Below are 16,527 nucleotides of genomic sequence, written 5' to 3' on the forward strand. Positions count from 1 at the left end.
AGTCCCAGGGCATGCGAATTCGCGGTTTAACGCGATAAATAAACGATTAGGCAAAGAATAATTTTTCCCCAAAAATCGAAAAAACACTAAGCCTATAGCCCATGAAAATATCATTTTTCCGACTAAAAATAAAGCGCCTCGAGGGCGCTTGTTCTCGGCATGTATGAGTCCCAGGGCATGCGCGTTCGCGGTTTAACGCGATAAATAAACGATTAGGCAAAGAATAATTTTTCCCCAAAAATCGAAAAAACACTAAGCCTATAGCCCATGAAAATATCATTTTTCCGACGAAAAATAAAGCGCCTCGAGGGCGCTGGTTCTCAGCATGTATGAGTCCCAGGGGATGCGCAGACGCCGTTTAACTCGATAAATAAACGATTAGGCAAAGAATAATTTTTCCCCAAAAATCGAAAAAACAGTAAGCCTATAGCCCATGAAAATATCATTTTTCCGACGAAAAATAAAGCGCCTCGAGGGCGCTGGTTCTCGGCATGTATGAGTCCCAGGGCATGCGCAGACGCGGTTTAACGCGATAAATAAACGATTAGGCAAAGAATAATTTTTCCCCAAAAATCGAAAAAACACTGAGCCTATAATAGCCCATGAAAATATCATTTTTCCGACTAAAAATAAAGCGCCTCGAGGGCGCTGGTTCTCGGCACGTATGAGTCCCAGGGCATGCGCAGACGCGGTTTAACGCGATAAATAAACGATTAGGCAAAGAATAATTTTTCCCCAAAAATCGAAAAAAACACTAAGCCTATAGCCCATGAAAATATCATTTTTCCGACGAAAAATAAAGCTCCTCGAGGGCGCTTGTTCTCGGCATGTATGAGTCCCAGGGCATGCGCGTTCGCGGTTTAATGCGATAAATAAACGATTAGGCAAAGAATAATTTTTCCCCAAAAATCGAAAAAACACTAAGCCTATAGCCCATGAAAATATCATTTTTCCGACTAAAAATAAAGCGCCTCGAGGGCGCTTGTTCTCGGCATATATGAGTCCCAGGGCATGCGCGTTCGCGGTTTAATGCGATAAATAAACGATTAGGCAAAGAATAATTTTTCCCCAAAAATCGAAAAAACACTAAGCCTATAGCCCATGAAACTATCATTTTTCCGACGAAAAATAAAGCGCCTCGAGGGCGCTGGTTCTCGGCATGTATGAGTGCCAGGGCATGCGAATTCGCGGTTTAACGCGATAAATAAACGATTAGGCAAAGAATAATTTTTCCCCAAAAATCGAAAAAACACTAAACCTATAGCCCATGAAAATATCATTTTTCCGACTAAAAATAAAGCGCCTCGAGGGCGCTTGTTCTCGGCATGTATGAGTCCCGGGGCATGCGCGTTCGCGGTTTAACGCGATAAATAAACGATTAGGCAAAGAATAATTTTTCCCCAAAAATCGAAAAAACACTAAGCCTATAGCCCATGAAAATATCATTTTTCCGACTAAAAATAAAGCGCCTCGAGGGCGCTGGTTCTCGGCACGTATGAGTCCCAGGGCATGCGCATTCGCGGTTTAACGCGATAAATAAACGATTAGGCAAAGAATAATTTTTCCCCAAAAATCGAAAAAACACTAAGCCTATAGCCCATGAAAATATCATTTTTCCGACGAAAAATAAAGCGCCTCGAGGGCGCTGGTTCTCGGCATGTATGAGTCCCAGGGCATGCGCAGACGCCGTTTAACTCGATAAATAAACGATTAGGCAAAGAATAATTTTTCCCCAAAAATCGAAAAAAAACACTAAGCCTATAGCCCATGAAAATATCATTTTTCCGACGAAAAATAAAGCTCCTCGAGGGCGCTGGTTCTCGGCATGTATGAGTCCCAGGGCATGCGCAGACGCGGTTTAACGCGATAAATAAACGATTAGGCAAAGAATAATTTTTCCCAAAAAATCGAAAAAACACTAAGTATATAGCCCATGAAAATATCATTTTTCCGACGAAAAATAAAGCTCCTCGAGGGCGCTGGTTCTCGGCATGTATGAGTCCCAGGGCATGCGCAGACGCGGTTTAACGCGATAAATAAACGATTAGGCAAAGAATAATTTTTCCCAAAAAATCGAAAAAACACTAAGCCTATAGCCCATGAAAATATCATTTTTCCGACTAAAAATAAAGCGCCTCGAGGGCGCTGGTTCTCAGCATGTATGAGTCCCAGGGCATGCGCAGACGCCGTTTAACTCGATAAATAAACGATTAGGCAAAGAATACTTTTCCCCCAAAAATCGAAAAAACAGTAAGCCTATAGCCCATGAAAATATCATTTTTCCGGCGAAAAATAAAGCGCCTCGAGGGCGCTGGTTCTCGGCATGCATGAGTCCCAGGGCATGCGCAGACGCGGTTTAACGCGATAAATAAACGATTAGGCAAAGAATAATTTTTCCCCAAAAATCGAAAAAACACTAAGCCTATAGCCCATGAAAATATCATTTTTCCGACTAAAAATAAAGCGCCTCGAGGGCGCTGGTTCTCAGCATGTATGAGTCCCAGGGCATGCGCAGACGCCGTTTAACTCGATAAATAAACGATTAGGCAAAGAATACTTTTCCCCCAAAAATCGAAAAAACACTAAGCCTATAGCCCATGAAAATATCATTTTTCCGGCGAAAAATAAAGCGCCTCGAGGGCGCTGGTTCTCGGCATGTATGAGTCCCAGGGCATGCGCAGACGCGGTTTAACGCGATAAATAAACGATTAGGCAAAGAATAATTTTTCCCCAAAAATCGAAAAAACACTAAGCCTATAGCCCATGAAAATATCATTTTTCCGACTAAAAATAAAGCGCCTCGAGGGCGCTGGTTCTCAGCATGTATGAGTCCCAGGGCATGCGCAGACGCCGTTTAACTCGATAAATAAACCATTTGGCAAAGAATAATTTTTCCCCCAAAATCGAAAAAACAGTAAGCCTATAGCCCATGAAAATATCATTTTTCCGGCGAAAAATAAAGCGCCTCGAGGGCGCTGGTTCTCGGCATGTATGAGTCCCAGGGCATGCGCAGACGCGGTTTAACGCGATAAATAAACGATTAGGCAAAGAATAATTTTTCCCCAAAAATCGAAAAAACACTAAGCCTATAGCCCATGAAAATATCATTTTTCCGACGAAAAATAAAGCGCCTCGAGGGCGCTGGTTCTCGGCATGTATGAGTCCCTGGGCATGCGCACACGCCGTTTAACTCGATAAATAAACGATTAGGCAAAGAATAATTTTTCCCCAAAAATCGAAAAAAACACTAAGCCTATAGCCCATGAAAATATCATTTTTCCGACTAAAAATAAAGCGCCTCGAGGGCGCTGGTTCTCAGCATGTATGAGTCCCAGGGCATGCGCAGACGCCGTTTAACTCGATAAATAAACGATTAGGCAAAGAATACTTTTCCCCCAAAAATCGAAAAAACAGTAAGCCTATAGCCCATGAAAATATCATTTTTCCGGCGAAAAATAAAGCGCCTCGAGGGCGCTGGTTCTCGGCATGCATGAGTCCCAGGGCATGCGCAGACGCGGTTTAACGCGATAAATAAACGATTAGGCAAAGAATAATTTTTCCCCAAAAATCGAAAAAACACTAAGCCTATAGCCCATGAAAATATCATTTTTCCGACTAAAAATAAAGCGCCTCGAGGGCGCTTGTTCTCGGCATGTATGAGTCCCAGGGCATGCGCGTTCGCGGTTTAATGCGATAAATAAACGATTAGGCAAAGAATAATTTTTCCCCAAAAATCGGAAAAACACTAAGCCTATAGCCCATGAAACTATCATTTTTCCGACGAAAAATAAAGCGCCTCGAGGGCGCTGGTTCTCGGCATGTATGAGTGCCAGGGCATGCGAATTCGCGGTTTAACGCGATAAATAAACGATTAGGCAAAGAATAATTTTTCCCCAAAAATCGAAAAAACACTAAGCCTATAGCCCATGAAAATATCATTTTTCCGACTAAAAATAAAGCGCCTCGAGGGCGCTTGTTCTCGGCATGTATGAGTCCCGGGGCATGCGCGTTCGCGGTTTAACGCGATAAATAAACGATTAGGCAAAGAATAATTTTTCCCCAAAAATCGAAAAAACACTAAGCCTATAGCCCATGAAAATATCATTTTTCCGACTAAAAATAAAGCGCCTCGAGGGCGCTGGTTCTCGGCACGTATGAGTCCCAGGGCATGCGCATTCGCGGTTTAACGCGATAAATAAACGATTAGGCAAAGAATAATTTTTCCCCAAAAATCGAAAAAACACTAAGCCTATAGCCCATGAAAATATCATTTTTCCGGCGAAAAATAAAGCGCCTCGAGGGCGCTGGTTCTCGGCATGTATGAGTCCCAGGGCATGCGCAGACGCGGTTTAACGCGATAAATAAACGATTAGGCAAAGAATAATTTTTCCCCAAAAATCGAAAAAACACTAAGCCTATAGCCCATGAAAATATCATTTTTCCGACGAAAAATAAAGCGCCTCGAGGGCGCTGGTTCTCGGCATGTATGAGTCCCAGGGCATGCGCAGACGCGGTTTAACGCGATAAATAAACGATTAGGCAAAGAATAATTTTTCCCCAAAAATCGAAAAAACACTAAGCCTATAGCCCATGAAAATATCATTTTTCCGACGAAAAGTAAAGCGCCTCGAGGGCGCTGGTTCTCGGCATGTATGAGTCCCAGGGCATGCGCAGACGCGGTTTACCGCGATAAATAAACGATTAGGCAAAGAATAACTTTTCCCCGAAAATCGAAAAAACAGTAAGCCTATAGCCCATGAAAATAACATTTTTCCGACGAAAAATAAAGTGCCTCGAGGGCGCTGGTTCTCGGCATGTATCAGCCCCCGGCCATGCGCAGACGCCGTTTAACGCGATAAATAAACGATTAGGCAAAGAATAATTTTTCCCCGAAAATCGAAAAAACAGTAAGCCTATAGCCCATGAAAATATCATTTTTCCGACGAAAAAATAAGGTGCCTCGAGGGCGCTGGTTCTCGGCATGTATCAGCCCCCGGCCATGCGCAGACGCAAAGATTAGGCAAAGAATAATTTTTCCCCAGAAAATGAAAAAACAGTAAGCCTATAAGCCCATGAAAATATCATTTTCCCGACGAAAAATAAAGCGCTTCGAGGGCGCTGGTTCTCGGCATGTATTAGTCCCAGAGCATGCGGAGACGCCGTTTAACTAGATAAATAAACGATTAGGCAAATAATAATTTTTCCCCAGAAATCGAAAAAACAGTAAGCCTATAGCCCATGAAAATATCATTTTTCCTACGAAAAATAAAGTGCCTCGATGGCGCTGGTTCTCGGCATGTATGAGTCCCGGGGCATGCGCAGACGCGGTTTAACGCGATAAATAAACGATTAGGCAAAGAATAATTTTTCCCCAAAAATCGAAAAAACACTAAGCCTATAGCCCATGAAAATATCATTTTTCCGACGAAAAATAAAGCGCCTCGAGGGCGCTGGTTCTCGGCATGTATGAGTCCCAGGGCATGCGCAGACGCCGTTTAACTCGATAAATAAACGATTAGGCAAAGAATAATTTTTCCCCAAAAATCGAAAAAAACACTAAGCCTATAGCCCATGAAAATATCATTTTTCCGACGAAAAATAAAGCTCCTCGAGGGCGCTGGTTCTCGGCATGTATGAGTCCCAGGGCATGCGCAGACGCGGTTTAACGCGATAAATAAACGATTAGGCAAAGAATAATTTTTCCCAAAAAATCGAAAAAACACTAAGCCTATAGCCCATGAAAATATCATTTTTCCGACGAAAAATAAAGCTCCTCGAGGGCGCTGGTTCTCGGCATGTATGAGTCCCAGGGCATGCGCAGACGCGGTTTAACGCGATAAATAAACGATTAGGCAAAGAATAATTTTTCCCAAAAAATCGAAAAAACACTAAGCCTATAGCCCATGAAAATATCATTTTTCCGACTAAAAATAAAGCGCCTCGAGGGCGCTGGTTCTCAGCATGTATGAGTCCCAGGGCATGCGCAGACGCCGTTTAACTCGATAAATAAACGATTAGGCAAAGAATACTTTTCCCCCAAAAATCGAAAAAACAGTAAGCCTATAGCCCATGAAAATATCATTTTTCCGGCGAAAAATAAAGCGCCTCGAGGGCGCTGGTTCTCTGCATGTATGAGTCCCAGGGCATGCGCAGACGCGGTTTAACGCGATAAATAAACGATTAGGCAAAGAATAATTTTTCCCCAAAAATCGAAAAAACACTAAGCCTATAGCCCATGAAAATATCATTTTTCCGACGAAAAATAAAGCGCCTCGAGGGCGCTGGTTCTCGGCATGTATGAGTCCCAGGGCATGCGCAGACGCGGTTTAACGCGATAAATAAACGATTAGGCAAAGAATAATTTTTCCCCAAAAATCGAAAAAACACTAAGCCTATAGCCCATGAAAATATCATTTTTCCGACGAAAAGTAAAGCGCCTCGAGGGCGCTGGTTCTCGGCATGTATGAGTCCCAGGGCATGCGCAGACGCGGTTTAACGCGATAAATAAACGATTAGGCAAAGAATAACTTTTCCCCGAAAATCGAAAAAACAGTAAGCCTATAGCCCATGAAAATAACATTTTTCCGACGAAAAATAAAGTGCCTCGAGGGCGCTGGTTCTCGGCATGTATCAGCCCCCGGCCATGCGCAGACGCCGTTTAACGCGATAAATAAACGATTAGGCAAAGAATAATTTTTCCCCGAAAATCGAAAAAACAGTAAGCCTATAGCCCATGAAAATATCATTTTTCCGACGAAAAAATAAGGTGCCTCGAGGGCGCTGGTTCTCGGCATTTATCAGCCCCCGGCCATGCGCAGACGCAAAGATTAGGCAAAGAATAATTTTTCCCCAGAAAATGAAAAAACAGTAAGGCTATAAGCCCATGAAAATATCATTTTCCCGACGAAAAATAAAGCGCTTCGAGGGCGCTGGTTCTCGGCATGTATTAGTCCCAGAGCATGCGGAGACGCCGTTTAACGCTTTAAATAAACGATTAGGCAAAGAATAATTTTTCCCCAGAAATCGAAAAAACACTAAGCCTATAGCCCATGAAAATATCATTTTTCCGACGAAAAATAAAGCGCCTCGAGGGCGCTGGTTCTCGGCATGTATGAGTCTCAGGGCATGCGCAGACGCGGTTTAACGCGATAAATAAACGATTAGGCAAAGAATAATTTTTCCCCAAAAATCGAAAAAACACTAAGCCTATAGCCCATGAAAATATCATTTTTCCGACGAAAAATAAAGCTCCTCGAGGGCGCTGGTTCTCGGCATGTATGAGTCCCAGGGCATGCGCAGACGCGGTTTAACGCGATAAATAAACGATTAGGCAAAGAATAATTTTTCCCAAAAAATCGAAAAAACACTAAGTCTATAGCCCATGAAAATATCATTTTTCCGACTAAAAATAAAGCGCCTCGAGGGCGCTGGTTCTCAGCATGTATGAGTCCCAGGGCATGCGCAGACGCCGTTTAACTCGATAAATAAACGATTTGGCAAAGAATAATTTTTCCCCCAAAATCGAAAAAACAGTAAGCCTATAGCCCATGAAAATATCATTTTTCCGGCGAAAAATAAAGCGCCTCGAGGGCGCTGGTTCTCGGCATGTATGAGTCCCAGGGCATGCGCAGACGCGGTTTAACGCGATAAATAAACGATTAGGCAAAGAATAATTTTTCCCCAAAAATCGAAAAAACACTAAGCCTATAGCCCATGAAAATATCATTTTTCCGACGAAAAATAAAGCGCCTCGAGGGCGCTGGTTCTCGGCATGTATGAGTCCCTGGGCATGCGCACACGCCGTTTAACTCGATAAATAAACGATTAGGCAAAGAATAATTTTTCCCCAAAAATCGAAAAAAACACTAAGCCTATAGCCCATGAAAATATCATTTTTCCGACTAAAAATAAAGCGCCTCGAGGGCGCTGGTTCTCAGCATGTATGAGTCCCAGGGCATGCGCAGACGCCGTTTAACTCGATAAATAAACGATTAGGCAAAGAATAATTTTTCCCCAAAAATCGAAAAAACAGTAAGCCTATAGCCCATGAAAATATCATTTTTCCGGCGAAAAATAAAGCGCCTCGAGGGCGCTGGTTCTCGGCATGTATGAGTCCCAGGGCATGCGCAGACGCGGTTTAACGCGATAAATAAACGATTAGGCAAAGAATAATTTTTCCCCAAAAATCGAAAAAACACTAAGCCTATAGCCCATGAAAATATCATTTTTCCGACGAAAAATAAAGCGCCTCGAGGGCGCTGGTTCTCGGCATGTATGAGTCCCAGGGCATGCGCAGACGCGGTTTAACGCGATAAATAAACGATTAGGCAAAGAATAATTTTTCCCCAAAAATCGAAAAAACACTAAGCCTATAGCCCATGAAAATATCATTTTTCCTACGAAAAATAAAGTGCCTCGATGGCGCTGGTTCTCGGCATGTATGAGTCCCGGGGCATGCGCAGACGCCGTTTAACGCTTTAAATAAACGATTAGGCAAAGAATAATTTTTCCCCAGAAATCGAAAAAACACTAAGCCTATAGCCCATGAAAATATCATTTTTCCGACGAAAAATAAAGCGCCTCGAGGGCGCTGGTTCTCGGCATGTATGAGTCTCAGGGCATGCGCAGACGCGGTTTAACGCGATAAATAAACGATTAGGCAAAGAATAATTTTTCCCCAAAAATCGAAAAAACACTAAGCCTATAGCCCATGAAAATATCATTTTTCCTACGAAAAATAAAGCGCCTCGAGGGCGCTGGTTCTCGGCATGTATGAGTCCCAGGGCATGCGCAGACGCGGTTTAACGCGATAAATAAACGATTAGGCAAAGAATAACTTTTCCCCGAAAATCGAAAAAACAGTAAGCCTATAGCCCATGAAAATAACATTTTTCCGACGAAAAATAAAGTGCCTCGAGGGCGCTGGTTCTCGGCATGTATCAGCCCCCGGCCATGCGCAGACGCCGTTTAACGCGATAAATAAACGATTAGGCAAAGAATAATTTTTCCCCGAAAATCGAAAAAACAGTAAGCCTATAGCCCATGAAAATATCATTTTTCCGACGAAAAAATAAGGTGCCTCGAGGGCGCTGGTTCTCGGCATGTATCAGCCCCCGGCCATGCGCAGACGCAAAGATTAGGCAAAGAATAATTTTTCCCCAGAAGATGAAAAAACAGTAAGGCTATAAGCCCATGAAAATATCATTTTCCCGACGAAAAATAAAGCGCTTCGAGGGCGCTGGTTCTCGGCATGTATTAGTCCCAGAGCATGCGGAGACGCCGTTTAACTAGATAAATAAACGATTAGGCAAATAATAATTTTTCCCCAGAAATCGAAAAAACAGTAAGCCTATAGCCCATGAAAATATCATTTTTCCTACGAAAAATAAAGTGCCTCGATGGCGCTGGTTCTCGGCATGTATGAGTCCCGGGGCATGCGCAGACGCGGTTTAACGCGATAAATAAACGATTAGGCAAAGAATAATCTTTCCCCAAAAATCGAAAAAACACTAAGCCTATAGCCCATGAAAATATCATTTTTCCGACGAAAAATAAAGCTCCTCGAGGGCGCTGGTTCTCGGCATGTATGAGTCCCAGGGCATGCGCAGACGCGGTTTAACGCGATAAATAAACGATTAGGCAAAGAATAATTTTTCCCAAAAAATCGAAAAAACACTAAGTCTATAGCCCATGAAAATATCATTTTTCCGACTAAAAATAAAGCGCCTCGAGGGCGCTGGTTCTCAGCATGTATGAGTCCCAGGGCATGCGCAGACGCCGTTTAACTCGATAAATAAACGATTTGGCAAAGAATAATTTTTCCCCCAAAATCGAAAAAACAGTAAGCCTATAGCCCATGAAAATATCATTTTTCCGGCGAAAAATAAAGCGCCTCGAGGGCGCTGGTTCTCGGCATGTATGAGTCCCAGGGCATGCGCAGACGCGGTTTAACGCGATAAATAAACGATTAGGCAAAGAATAATTTTTCCCCAAAAATCGAAAAAACACTAAGCCTATAGCCCATGAAAATATCATTTTTCCGACGAAAAATAAAGCGCCTCGAGGGCGCTGGTTCTCGGCATGTATGAGTCCCTGGGCATGCGCAGACGCCGTTTAACTCGATAAATAAACGATTAGGCAAAGAATAATTTTTCCCCAAAAATCGAAAAAAACACTAAGCCTATAGCCCATGAAAATATCATTTTTCCGACTAAAAATAAAGCGCCTCGAGGGCGCTGGTTCTCAGCATGTATGAGTCCCAGGGCATGCGCAGACGCCGTTTAACTCGATAAATAAACGATTAGGCAAAGAATAATTTTTCCCCAAAAATCGAAAAAACAGTAAGCCTATAGCCCATGAAAATATCATTTTTCCGGCGAAAAATAAAGCGCCTCGAGGGCGCTGGTTCTCGGCATGTATGAGTCCCAGGGCATGCGCAGACGCGGTTTAACGCGATAAATAAACGATTAGGCAAAGAATAATTTTTCCCCAAAAATCGAAAAAACACTAAGCCTATAGCCCATGAAAATATCATTTTTCCGACGAAAAATAAAGCGCCTCGAGGGCGCTGGTTCTCGGCATGTATGAGTCCCAGGGCATGCGCAGACGCGGTTTAACGCGATAAATAAACGATTAGGCAAAGAATAATTTTTCCCCAAAAATCGAAAAAACACTAAGCCTATAGCCCATGAAAATATCATTTTTCCTACGAAAAATAAAGTGCCTCGATGGCGCTGGTTCTCGGCATGTATGAGTCCCGGGGCATGCGCAGACGCCGTTTAACGCTTTAAATAAACGATTAGGCAAAGAATAATTTTTCCCCAGAAATCGAAAAAACAGTAAGCCTTATAGCCCATGAAAATATCATTTTTCCGACGAAAAATAAAGTGCTTCGAGGGCGCTGGTTCTCCGCATGTATCAGTCCCAGGCCATGCGCGGACGCCGTTTAACGCGTTAAATAAACGATTAGGCAAAGAATAATTTTTCCCCGAAAATCGAAAAAACAGTAAGCATAGTCCATGAAAATATCATTTTTCCGACAAAAAATAAAGTGCCTCGACGGCGCTGGTTCTCGTCATGTATCAGTCCCAGGCCATGCGCGGACGCCGTTTAACACGTTAAATAAACGATTAGGCAAAGAATAATTTTTCCCCGAAAATCGAAAAAACAGTAAGCCCATGAAATAGCCCATGAAAATATCATTTTTCCGACGAAAAATAAAGTGCCTCGACGGCGCTGATTCTCTGTATGTATCAGTCCCAGGCCATGCGTGGACGGCGTTTAAAGCGTTAAATAAACGATTAGGCAAAGAATAATTTTTCCCCGAAAATCGAAAAAACAGTAAGCCTATAGCCCATGAAAATATCATTTTTTCGACGAAAAATAAAGTGCCTCGACGGCACTGGTTCTCGGCATGTATCAGTCCCAGGGCATGCGCAGACGCCGTTTAACGCGATAAATAAGCGATTAGCCAAAGAATAATTTTTCTCTCATTATCGAAAAAACAGTAGCCTAAGCCCATAAGAATATCGTCTGAGCCAAGAAAAATAAATTCTCTACAAAGCAACGCTTCATCGCGTACATCACTCCCCACGAATGCGAAGACGCCAATTTACGCGATATATGAACGAATAGGAACAGCTTAATTTTCTCGGAAATATAAGAAAACGGGAAGGCTATAGCCCAAGGAAATGTCGTCCCGTTCACGAAAAATAAATTTTCTAGAAAGTGGGTTCGTACAGTCAAAAGAAAGAACAATTGTCTAAAGTGGGATTCGAACCGTCGCCCACAATACCTGACTGCGACCTCAACGCAGCGCCCTGCACCGCTCGGCCAACCTGTCAGGACGTATCAAGAGCGGAAGATGGAACAGAGCGAACCGTATTTTAGCGATGTGTTTTCAATAAAGAGGAAAATGAAAGACATCATGCGCCACCTACTGTTTTCTATTAACATGAGACGAGAGGTAAAGAAACGAACAATTGTCAAAAGTGGTATTCGAACCATCGCCCTGAATACCAGACTGCGACCTGAACGCAGCGACCTAGACCACTCGGCCGCCCTGACAGGACGTATGAAGAGCGGAAGATGGAACAGAGCCAACCGTATTTGAGCGTTGTGATTTCAAGAAAAGGGGGAAATCAAAGACATGAAGCGCCACCTACTCTTTTCTATTACCATGAGACGAGAAGTAAAGAAGGAACAATTGTCGGAAGGTGGATTCGAACCCACACCCGGAAGACCGCAACTGCGACCTGAATGAGGCACCCCTGGACCGCGCGGCCATCCTGAAGGCACGTATCAGGCGAGGAAAATAGGACAGAGCCGACTGTATTTTATGGTTGTTTTCAATAATAATAATAATTATATTTGGGGTTTTACGTGCCAAAACCACTTTCTGATTATGAGGCACGCCGTAGTGGAGGACTCCGGAAATTTTGACCACCTGGGGTTCTTTAACGTGCACCTAAATCTAAGCACACGGGTGTTTTCGCATTTCGCCACCATCGAAATGCGGCCGCCGTGTTGTTTTCAAGAAAAGAGGGAAAGGAAAGACATGAAACGCCACCTACTCTTTTCTATTAACATGAGACGAGAGGTGAAAAAAAAAGAACAATTGTCATATGTGGGATTCGAACCCAAGCCCGGAAGACCATACTGCGACCTGAATGCAGCTCCCAGGACCGCTCGGCCATCCTGAAGGGACGTATCAAGAGAGGAAGATAGAACAGAGCCAACCGTATTTTAGCGTCATATTTTTAAGAAAAGAGGGAAATGAAAGACATGAAGCGCCACCTACTGTTTTCTGTTAACATGAGAAGAGAGGCGAAAAAAAATTATCATAAGTGGGATTCGAACCCAAGCCCGGAAGACCATACTGCGAGCTGCACGCAGCGCCTTGGACCGCTCGGCCATCCTGACGGTACGCATGAAGCGCGGAAGATGGAACAGAGCCAACCGTATTTTAGCGTTGTGATTTCAAGACAAGTAGAAAATGAAAGACATGAAGCGCCACCTACTCTTTTCTATTACCATGAGACGAGAGGTAAAGAGAGAACAATTGTCGGAAGTGGGATTCGAACCCACACCCGGAAGACCAAACTGCGACCTGAATACAGCGGCCTGGACCGCTTCGCCATCCGGAAAGGGCGTATCAAGAGAGGAAGATAGAACAGAGCCAACCGTATTTTAGCGTTACGTTTTCAAGAAAAGAGGAAAATTAAAGACATGAAGCGCCACTTACTGTTTTCTATTAACATGAGAAGAAAGGGGAAAAAACAAAAATTGTCATAAGTGGGATTCGAAGCCAAGTCCGGAAGACCATACTGCTAGCTGTACGCAGCGCCTTCGACCGCTCGGCCATCCTGACGGGACACATGAAGAGCGGAAGATGGAACAGAGCCAACCGTATTTTAGCGTTGTGCTGTCAAGAAAACAGGAAAATGAAAGACATGAAGCGCCACCTACTCTTTTTTATTAACATGAGACGAGAGGTAAAAAAAAGAACAATTGTCAGAAGTGGCATTCGAACCCACGCCCCAAAAGACCCGACTACGGCCTGAACGCAGCGCCTTGGACCGCTCGGCCAAGCTGACGGGACGCATCAAGAGCGGAAGGAGCAGAAGAGCAACCCATACTTTAGCATTTAGTTTTCAAGAAAAGAGCAAACGGAAAGACATGAAGCGCCACCTACTCGTTTCTATTTACATGAGACGAGAGGTGAGTGAGCGAAACAACTTTATTTGGTCCACTATAGACGTAAGAAAATTCAACGTCACCTGGCTAGGCCCACTCGGGGACCATCAGGTGAAACCTGACGGCCCTCTCGCGAGCACTGTGGACTGCCAGGAATTCAGAGGTCTGATCCTTGGCCATAATTACCTTCATCATTTCCTCTTCGGTGAAATGAGGACCGGCAGAGGCGCAGCCCCACAGGACATGTTCGAAGTCTGCATTATCACCACACACAGGGCCCTCCGGGCTTGGGAATCGTTCGGGGTGCACTGTGTGCAGCGCCGCGGGGCTCGGGTAAGTGCTTCTTTGCAGAAGTCTGAGAGTGACTGCCTGGGCCCTGCAAAGCGAGGGGTGCGGCAAAGGCAGGAGCCTTCTTGACAGATAATTATGTTTGCAAATTTCGTTTTGCGAGCATGAAACGACAGGTAAAAAAAAGAAGAATTTTCAGAAGTGGGATTCGAACCCACGCCCGGAAGACCGGAATGCGACCTGAAGGCAGTGCCTTGGACCGCTCGGCCATGCTGATTTTTTTATTTGTTGCCGACTTCGACGTTCCAAATCGAAGTTTACAAAGGGTAAAACGTGTGAGCCACACTTTGGCCAACACGGTACTAAAAGCTTTTGAACAACGCTAATTCACCAAATATAGAAATCCATTGCTGTGGATCAGGCAGCGATTTCAAAGCGTCTCTCACACACACGACACTCTCAATGAAATTTTCCCGAACCGGTCGAACAACAATGTCTCTGTTTTGGAATTGCAGTCCAGTTTTCCACATTGCGTGGAGGCTCAGGACCATAATAAGGTCATACGGCACATCCTCGGTGTTATCAATCGGTAAGAAGCGTATTCCATATGGGGGTATGGGTAAGTGTTTTTTCAATGTTCTCTGCAGAACATCCCAGTGAAAGATGGCGTCCCAGCAGTCTAGGAATGCATGTTCTATTGTTTCCGGTTTTTTAAATAATAAGAAGTCGGTGCTCCAGGGGATGAATATACCCTTTTCATGAAGCCAGGCCTTAACGGGAAGTGTGTTTGTGTGTAATTTGAAGAACAAAGATTTAGCTGAAGGCCGTATTGGCAATTTTTTCACTCTCTTTAGAACATCTTGTCCTGGGCCTCCACGGTGTGGAAGACGCTACAAAGGTGCAGGGAACATTGTGTCCACAAGATCGCTGTATAGTTTTTTCTTTGTAACGGTGGACAGCTATTGCTGTGAGAAACGTACATTCAACATGCTATATGAACATACCCCTTCACGCAGGTATCCAGTCACGGCTCCTGGCATATTGTGAACCATGGAAACAATGATTACTGGAATTTGTCTACATAGCCGTACCTGTATCACCGTTCGGGAAGAGGATCGTTTCGATTCCGTAAAACACAAAACGTGACACGACTTGTCGCAGAAACAAATGAGCTAGACCAAGCCCACCTTTCTTGACGGGGAGGAACAAGTTCGTACGACTCATCCTCTCCCAGGTAGAGGCCCAAAAGAAAATAGCGAAAACTCGGTGAACTTTTTGTACGCTTACCCTCGCAGCACACAACACATTCATAAAGTACCATATGTTAGAAACTAAAAAAAGATTGCAAACAGTGGCTCTGGAAAACATTGATAATTGCTTTCTTCTCCACCCTTCAGCCTTTTCCTTTGCTTTCGAAACTTGATCGAGCCAGTTCGATTCAGGTTCACGGTAACTTCCCAGAGGCTCACCCAAGTACTGCGTTGGTAACGACAACCACTTCGTTCGATAAAGGGTCTCCGGCGTGTCCTTCCAGCTACCATTCCAGAAGCCGTAACGCTTATCCCAATTTATGTGGGCTCCAATTGAATAACAAATCACAATCACACGACAGTCGTGGCCTCCTGAATGCTCGCTTTGTTTGTGCAGAAAATCGCGTTATCGTCGGCATATGCCAAAATTTTAAAGTGCGCTGCCTGCCGATAGCCCGCTATGCGCTCGTTATTTTCAATCGCCAAACAGAATGGTTCCAGATACGTAGCAAATAGAAGGGGCGACAGCGGGTATTCTTGCCGCACTGATGAGAGCACGCGAAAGCTATCGATGAGCTCCCCATTAACAATGATGCGCGTTAAGCATTCTCTGTACGCCATCATGACGCGTTCCGTTATGACGTTGCCAACGGTCGCATGTCTTAGTATGCAGAACAAAGCCTTGTGCAAGACGAGTTCGAAGGCTTTTGCCAAATCGATCTGCGTCATCGCGACGTGTTCGCCAATAGCATCGCAACACTCAAGCACACTTCGAGCCACGCGTACCTTTGTTGTGATACTGCGGCCTTTAATTACATAAGTCTGGTGCGGCGCTACCAATGTTTTAATTACACTTTGGAGTCGTTTGGCCAAAACTTTCGTGAATATTTTATCGTCGACGTTGGCTAGAGTTATCGGGCGATATGACCCTGGCAACAAAAGTTTTTCCTCGTCACCACTCTTCGAAATTAGCACGACATACGAAGTTGTGAAAGACAAGGGCAAATTGTTGCGCTCATACGCTTCGCTGATAAATTCGTGAAGAACACGAGCCAATGCAGACTTGAAGGTTTTATAGAAAGTGGCTCCCAAGCCATCAGGCCCTGGTGCTTTACCGATGGACAACTCGTCTATTGCGCACTCTATCTCACTCAGGCTTTTTGGTAATTCCAGCCGTGTCCAAACTTCTTCATCGAGCTTTGGCATCAATGAGAGAAATTATTTTTGTAGCTATCTTTAAGGTACCGCGGATGACCTAAAATTGCTTTAAAGTGATCGGCGATCCCTTGCTTGA

This window comes from Dermacentor variabilis, chromosome 11 (genome assembly GCF_050947875.1).
Source record: "Dermacentor variabilis isolate Ectoservices chromosome 11, ASM5094787v1, whole genome shotgun sequence".
In the NCBI taxonomy this organism is placed as follows: domain Eukaryota; kingdom Metazoa; phylum Arthropoda; class Arachnida; order Ixodida; family Ixodidae; genus Dermacentor; species Dermacentor variabilis.